Source organism: Eulemur rufifrons, chromosome 6 (assembly GCF_041146395.1).
Source record: "Eulemur rufifrons isolate Redbay chromosome 6, OSU_ERuf_1, whole genome shotgun sequence".
Classification (NCBI taxonomy): domain Eukaryota; kingdom Metazoa; phylum Chordata; class Mammalia; order Primates; family Lemuridae; genus Eulemur; species Eulemur rufifrons.
In genome coordinates, this window is record NC_090988.1 from 84,748,453 (window position 1) to 84,757,585 (window position 9,133).

Consider the following 9,133-nt stretch of genomic DNA (forward strand, 5'->3'; position numbering starts at 1 on the left):
CTATGAATAAGGATTATGGAAAATCTAGGAATAGGACCAGGAACAAAGAAGAAAGGAGCAGTGAAGGAGTAAGATCAGGAGTGTGGTCAAGAGCTCATTGTGTACATGGGAAGCAAGAAGGGAAGCCATGAGAAGATATGTCCCCAAGAAGGCACAGCAGTCTTGGGAAGGGCTGCATACCTCCCACAGTACAAGGGATGGTAAGGAAAGAAAGTGCTATTTATTTATACAAGCGCATGGTTTCAGGTCACATCCAAGTTACACGGGAATACATTGAATACAAATGAAAAATTTGTTCACACTATTCTGTATTATATTATTACGTTAGCCTTACTATGAGAAAAAATGAGAGACAGGTGGTGTTGTTGTTTGTTTTTGTTTTCGCGTTTTAGCAAGGAAAACAAAGTGGTGAAGAGAGGTTTAGGCTGTTATTTAAATTAAAAAGGTAGATTTCATGAATGTATGTGGTCTGTATTGCATGTGACCCTACTATTGGTAGGAGACAAAGAATCGTTTGATCAAGATATTTTCAGGAAAATGAAAATTTCTTATTAAATTAACAAACCCAAGTCTCTGTTTGCTGTTCTTGTAATTTCTTATTATGGTAAATATTAACTTTTGTATCATAGTATCAAAACCCAAACAACCGTTAAATACTTGGTGATAGGAACACGAGGCATGCCAACTCCCCCAGCTGTATTACTCCGAAAGTAATTTCGCAGCTATATTTTCTTCTGAGAGAGCTCCCTAGACCAAAAATTGGTTGGGAATATAAGGACGTCAGAGAAGATGGATAAAGCACTTGAATGTTGATGTCCTGGTTCTGTCACCTAGACCCACAGTTTCACATCTCCTGTGTGTCAAGTACTGCTTCAGGAACAGTACAGGGAGAAAAGCCACACAAACCTCTCCAGCACTTCCTTTTTGAGCCAGTGTTCTCATCCAAAAAGGCTGTACATTGCTGAGGGGCATTTATTAAGTAGCAGTTCAGCTTCATACACAGAGGAAGATTTTTATTCGGCTGTGGAACAAGCGATTTCTTCTGAGATAGGGATATTCATGCTTTGGGGTCCTTCAACAGGGAGCACGTTATTTCGGATCATTATTTGCTATTTTCAATAGATTCTGAGATGCAGGCACTGAAAGTTATCATCACAGTGCAGGGAAGAAGATGGAATTGTTATGTAGCTTAAACAGAGCACAAAAAAAGGCAAGCAGAGCTAATCTGTTCCTTTAAGTTCAATTCCATTGTCCTCACTTGAGTAACCTTTTAGCCTAAGGCTCATTGGCCCAGCAACAAAGTGCGGACTAATTCACTTCCACCTACGGTCTGCTTACCAAGAATGTCACGTGCTATTTCCATGCACTCAGAAGCTGGCTGCCTTAGAAGCACTCAACTGTCATGAAATTTCCCAAGTAAATGGAGAGGCTAATTCTCTATGTCAAATAGGAATTTAATGACAGGACATTCTCTGTATAACCTGGTAAATCAGACATGAGTTCCTTACTCACTTTTCTTTCTTGGAAACCTGTCGCATAGCCTCATGGGCCATCCCTAAGCTCAGTCATCACAGCCCTTTCCTCAGACCCGCCTCTCTCAGTTGCTTGATCCGGGGATAAGCATTTGACCCAAGCGTCCTTTCCCAGGTGTTAAGGAGGTGGACCCAAGAAAGAATCAATCTTTTTCTGAGACTGAAACTATAAATTCAGAAAATTTTGTGAGCCATATTCCTCTTCAACTGGATTAGAAATAAGGAGGAAATTAGAACACAAATATGAGAAAAGAATAAAACAAATATACAGATACAAGCAGAGAGAGAAATTATTCCTATGGCTGTTCATTAAATTTATGGTTAAAGTTGGTCATAAAGGCCAGGCATCACTGTTTTAATTTTTTTAAAAAAGACATTTTTGGCACCATTATGATTTCTTTTTTCTCTTTGCTTAACTTGTATAAATTGTGTTCATGTCACCTGTAACTAAAAGATTCTTTGCTAATATAGTCTCATGTTCTAGAAACCATCTTAACCTTCTCTCATTCTGTGCCCATGGCAGAGGTACCTAATGGATTATGAAACTCTTTCAAACCAGGCACGGACATGGCTACTACAGCTTCTTAGTATTCTAAGAAGACACTAATAATCAGAACTGGCAAATGAGATACAGTAAGATATAATATTTCTGTTATCCCTGGACTAAGAAATTTTATAGGTTCATATTTCCAGGTTTGGGATTTTCAACAAATTTTTGATATTCTCTACATTTAGCATGTATCCCCTTTCATCTATAAAAGATACATTACACAGTATTATACAAGAGGACAGTTGATACATAACTGTTTAAATCAGCACCTGGTTCAATTAACTTTTTAACTTAAAAAATAATCAAACAATAACAAAGATCCACATTTTCTTTATTCATCCATCAGATTGACTCTTATCCTGGCTATTGTATTATAAACAGTGTTGCAATAAACATGAGAGTGCAGATATCTCTTACTATACTCATGTCATAATAAAGAAGAAAATCCTGTAATTTGCAACTGCATGGATGAACCTGGAGAATATTATGATAAGTGAAATAAGCCATAAAGATAAATACCACATGACCTCACCCATATGTGAAACCTAAAAAAGTTGATATCATAGAAATAGAGAGTATAATTGTGGTTATCAGAGGTTGGTGCTCCTGGCTGGAGGAAGTTGGAGAGATGCTGGTTAAAAGATGTAAAATTGCAGTTAGATAGGAGGAATAAGTTCAAGAGATCTGTTGTATAGCATGGTAACTATAGTCAATGACAATATATTCTTGAAAAATGCTAAGAGAGTACATATTAAGTGTTGTCAACACCAAAATGTTAACTATATGAGGTAGTATGTATGCTAATTAGCTAGATTTAACCATTCCATAATGTATTTATCCTTAAAAACATCATGTTGTACTTGATAAATACATACAATTTTATTTCTCAATCTATTAATAAAATTTTTCTTAAAAAATGAAGGAAAATGAAAAAAATAACAAAGTCATTCCTAAATTCATAATTGGTGGGTTAACTGAGGAAAGTACACACCTTGGTTCTAAACCAAAGAAATAAAACTTGAAGGATACCAGAAAGACAAAATAAAAAATATCAGCTTTGGGTGAAGGTAAATATTTTTCCTGTATAAAATACAAAAAATTAAATTGCAATATAGTAGAAAGGAAAATTAGGAGAATAATTCATAGGGTTAATTTAAAATACATGATTAGAAACATAACTACTTTTTCAGAAAAGTGAAAGCTATCTAGAGAGATCATAAAATAATTACATTATGTTAAATATAGGTTTGAAAAAGAACTGTAGTTTCTTTTATCTATTGCATGAAATATGGAGATTTTATTCTATTAAATTATCTATGTGAAGCTGTAGCAGTAAGCAACAAATAAAAGTATGAATGGCAAAGACTATAAATGAATTCTTGCCAATTTGGACAGAGGCATATGGTCTGATCTTTATATAGAACAGACAGATCAATAACAGAGCAGGCCAAAGTCTCTGGTTGAAAGCCCAGGATAATTCTACTTTGAAAAAAAAGTAGTAAGAAATGTGGTCTTTATCTTTTTTTTCCTCTCTCCATGTTTTTTTTTTTTTTTCTATAAATACTAATACAGTTGACTTTCTTCTCCTTTAACAGAGGAAAAGGAATACAGAAAAGATATTTCCTTTTAACAACCCAAAAGGTCAGTAAAGTATAAAATGTCAAATCTACAAAGTTGGATAAATGTGGGCAAAGCATTAAATGTTAATGATGCCCTTGGTTGCAAAGTTTCACAAAAATCACATACATTTTCAATTATGTTGTAATTAAGACTGCATGATCTCACTTGTCATCACAAAATGAATTGACTAGACATGTGGTCAGGGTCATCATTAACATTTGCAGTAAAGACCACACAGGAAGATAACTTGATTCACTGTCCCTGTCAACTGGTATAGCTGAAAGAAAAGGCATGTCAGCAGTGTGGGGTACTGTCATGATCAAGAGCTTTGGAGTGAAGCCAATTGGGTTGTGACCACCTGAGCTCTGTGATGAGCCTCAGCTTCTCTACTGGTAGTGTAATGTGATGATATTTGACTTGCAGGGTTGCAGTAAGGGTCTGAATAATAACTTTTATATTCTGCACAGCATTTAGCACAATGATAATCTTATAAGGAACTCTACAATATGACCCCTGCGTTTCTCTCGTGTTTTATATCTCTGAACATCTCTCTCATTCCCCATCCTGTAGCCTCATAGACCATCTTTTATTTTCTTTAGAAATTTGTGTTTTCTCAACTCTGATTTTTTTTTAAATTCCTTTTGCTCCTTTTTCCCTCCTTCTTCCCTTCCTCTGCTTTCACTTAGCCAAATTCTACTACTGGACTTTCAGTCTTGACTGTCTATATTGCTTCATAGCCTGTATTAACATTGTTCTGCTGTATGATGCCAAAGCACCCTATCTTTCCTCTTTCAAAATTTAAATCTCACTTTAATCATGCTTTTTTTTTTTTTTTTCCATTAGACTGTAAGAAAGCTAAGTGCTGGGGACTGCATTTGCCTTGTTCACCAACGTGACCCTGCTTTTGACATGTCATAGTATTGAATGAATGAGTCATTTTTGTCATTGTACTCCATATATGTCTGCAATGTAGGAAATACATAGATATGTGCTTTGGGGTTAGAAAGGTGGGGATTGGAATTTTTGGCCACACTAGCTTACTAGCCCTGAAATATTGGCTAAGTTAGTCAAACCCTACCAGATATAATTTCCTCAACTATAAGCTTGCCCCCAGGTGTGACTATGAGGATTGAATGAGACACATGTAAGTATTGGTATCACTGTTATTGTCCTATGAGCTCATATTCAATTTTCTGATTAGTAGTTGAGACTGCTCAAGTTAGAAATACATCAATTTGCTGGGAAAAAGAATCACATTCTATTTATTGCTAAGGCAATGCATTTTGTGTATAGTTCATAACTTCACCAAAGTTGCTTCCTATCATTATATTAACAGAGAGGATTTTCTGGGACTGCGATTTTATTCTGGGTCTTCTTTCAGTATGCCTAGGATGCTAAGATGGAAATGACAACAGCTGAAATTAAATTGGAGGCTAGTCCAAAGTGAAGGCCATATCCAATTTGCAAGTCAGGCTTGTCTGCATCCATGGCAAGTGCACCTGATGTGCACCTCTGCTCACCTCACCCCATGCAGCAGGCTCATTAGATAATGTCATCCAGGCAATGCACCAGGGAAATGGTTGGGGGAAATCCACACGATTTCAGCGTTTTGCATGATCCAGTGAAAGAAACTCATGCTAGCTCATGAAATGCATATCTCTTTGGCTGTTTTTCAACCTCCAGAAAAAGAGATCTACGGAGGGTTGTAGAATTTTTGTATAGGTAACATTGGGATAGTTGTCTGGTTTTAAGAAAAACTATGAGGCTTTTCTTGAGATCATTTGCATCACAAGCAGATTGTTTTTCCTTAAACTGCATGCACCTTGGAATGGCTGGGGGATGCTTATAAAGATCTAAGGGTGGAGGGGGAGGGGTGATGATAAAGCTCCACTAAGCTACTCCTTAGGATATAACTTCGGCAAAGGAACAGGGAAGGTAGATTGAATTGGTCTGGTTACTGGGGCTTAGGCAAGCATATTTAAAATTTCACTGTGACTGTTAGGTAGAGAGACCTCTGGCTCTCCTAGGGACAAAAGTGAGTGCCCCACCTTGGTGCTGCCTTGAGCAATTGCTACACCTGAGGAAGAAGAACAAGGGTGGGCACCCAGTCTTTGTGCTACCCCACCTTGATCCTGCCTGAGTAATTGCCACACCTGGGCAAAGGAGGAACGCCCTGTCAATCTGCAAAATAATACAGGGAATTCCCCAGCCTGAGGGCCAGACAGCCCGGGCATAAGAGAGTCTGGAAAATGACCTAGAGTAACCTAAGGCTAATTATTGTGTCATTAACTGACCATCAAAGTGGTTCAATGGTGATGTTCAAACCATGTGGGGGGCCCAATCCAGACAATATAAAATAGGACCCCAGACCATAACTAGAGCCTCTTGTTATGACAGGGGGCCCCTTCATTGTCTGTGGCAAATGTATCTTGCTCTTGCTCTATAAACCTATCTTGCTCTTTCTCAGTAAACCTCATTTTGTGCTGGCTCTCCTATTGGTGTGTCTGGTCATTTTTTAGCCAGGAGCACACCAAGAATGGAGAGAGAATAGACTGACAACCTGACATGACCAAGTTAGTGATAGACAAATCAGAATATCAGAACTTCGCTTTCAGAGGAAGCAGCTAGAGAGTCCTCTTTGTCCTCATTGCTATGGCAGAAACTACTCCTACACCCACATTAATGAAGCATTTTTAGACGAGTCAGCATGAAAACTCAGATAGAGATTTTCATAACCAACTTTAGAAAATTTAACTATGAAGCCTTGAACCTAAAACAATACTCTAGAAGAGAAGAGTTACTTCCCATACTTTCCTATCACCCTGCCAAACCTCTAGGGACTACCACAACCAAGTTTCAAGAGCAACAAGACTACCTACTTCCCTTGTTGCATGAGCACAGAAAATGTTTAGTGCTTGCTCATCTTTTTGGATTACTGCTGTGCTTTGTAATATATAATCAAAGCTGCAATTAAAAAGGCTAGAAATGTTTTCTTTTATATCTTTCTAAAGACAAAAATCAAGCATATGTTCTTCATATTATTAATAACGATATTTCAGAAACTTGTCTTTTTCTGGGCCATCTTGTCTCCTTCTCCCTGTACTGAATTATGTAAGTCATATAGAAGAAAATAACCTTGTGTTATTCTCTGAGAAAGTATTTTGGTCTCAGACACATGACACGTTTTTTGTCCCTTATGTTACTGGAGATCACTTAGGTTCACTAATAACATTTGGATGACTCTTTGGAGCTTAAGTTTACTTACAAATATATTATCTCATTCAGCCATGAAGATAAACCTGTGGGGGATGAAATATTCCCATTTAGATGTAAGAAAACTAAGATGAAAAGAACCTAAAATGTTTTCCTCTGTTGGGTGCAGTGCCTCATGCCTATAATCCTAGCACTCTGGGAGGCCAAGGCAAGAGGATGGCTTGAGCTCAAGAGTTTGGAACCAGCCTGAGCAACACAGAGACACTGTATCTACAAAAAAAAAAAAAAAAAAAAGGAAGAAAAATTTCCTCTGAACACATGCTAGGACCTCTGAACACATGCTAGGACTACCTGAAGCAAACACAACCCAATCCCAATATGTTCCAGGAAATGTAAAAATGTAAGACAAATTAATTACACATTCACAAATTGTGTATTGAAATCTCAATCAGCTTCCAACAACAATGGCATCTACTAGTACTATTATTGAAGACCTATCATGTACCAGGAACTGTATAATGAAAAACAAGACTCAGTCCTCAAAGTGCTGCCTACCTCAAATATACTCAAGGCCAAATAAAAATAAAACAATAAGGTATATGGAGAAGGATAAAATTATATAAAAATACAATGAAGCCTTCTTACCTGCAGAATGTTTTATAGCTTTCAAAATAATTCCAAATCTAATCTCTCATTTGAGTCTCACTACAATTGCTTACTCAACAGTCTAATTAGAAATGGACACTGTGAGGTGTAAGGTTGCTGTGCTACATGGATTGGAGGTATGTGGGTGTTAAGGTGGGAAGCATAGTGTATATTTTGTATATGTACCTATAGTAAATTTTTTTTTTTTTTTTTTTGAGACAGAGTCTCACTTTGTTGCCCAGGCTAGAGTGAGTGCCGTGGCGTCAGCCTAGCTCACAGCAACCTCAAACTCCTGGGCTCAAGCAATCCTCCTGCCTCAGCCTCCCGAGTAGCTGGGACTACAGGCACGCGCCACCATGCCCGGCTAAATTTTCTATATATATTTTAGTTGTCCATATAATTTCTTTCTATTTTTAGTAGAGACGGGGTCTCGCTCTTGCTCAGGCTGGTCTCGAACTCCTGACCTTGAGCGATCCACCCGCCTCGGCCTCCCAGAGTGCTAGGATTACAGGCGTGAGCCACCGCGCCCGGCCGTAAATTTTTATAATTGTATGTTTCCTTAGCATCTATGTTGAATGCAAGTTTAACTTTCTCATATTAACTAGAAGCATGGCTCAGTCACCCGTGACAGAGTTTTCAGTTGCACACCACACTTAAATGACTCAAGCCAGTGGTCAGAGATAAGAAGTAAGAGGCATCTCTCCCACCTAGAAGACTGATTTCATTGCTTTCCTGTCTCTTCCTGTAAGTGGACTATTCAAGCATTTGCTCCCAAACTTAAAGTGACCCACACCTATTCCCTTTTATATACTGCTAGTTGCCTCTCTCTCTGCCTGATTTTTCATTCTTGCCTTGCATGACCTGGGGACAGAGGACTGACCTCCTGCCTCATTGCATCCTCTTTACCTAGGAAAACAAATCTTTGAATTTGTTTTCTATTGTGGTGGTGTATTGAATTTGTGCCTTCTATCTGAAGAATTTGGGGCTGCCCCAGGCTGGGTTTTTCTGGGTATGACTGGGAGAACACAAGGTCTGGTTCCCAGCACCAGAGCGATGGTCAGCAAGGCATAAACTGGACCTGCATCAGACAAGAGTCATGAAGGCATCTGCCAATATAAAGGAGATTCCTGCATGAGGGACCCCCTGGCGGTCAATGAGTCATTTGTCCAACCACCAGGCAAAAAACGTATCCTGTGGAACGGATACTATGAACACCCATGTCCAGGTCCCCTTCATTTTCTATTAGGGCAGAGCTGCTAGCTGCTCCAGTACTGGAACCCCAATTTAGCTTGAGGCTCTCAAAACAGTACCATTATCTGAAAAGTTACAAAATACAACAAACTTTTATTTTCTGCTTATCTAAGAATCTAGACTGGAATATATATTCTAGGGCAAACAGTTTAATTCTATGGTTGGAAGAACAATTTGCAGGCTCATTATTGGCCCATTTTTAAGGTCAAAGCAAATTGTTCACTGATGGCAAGAATTTCCCACTAATTCCATTAATTCTGAGTACCTTCCATATTCCCAGAATTTTTCTATGTACTTCCTTTTGTAAGGAGAATAATTTTTT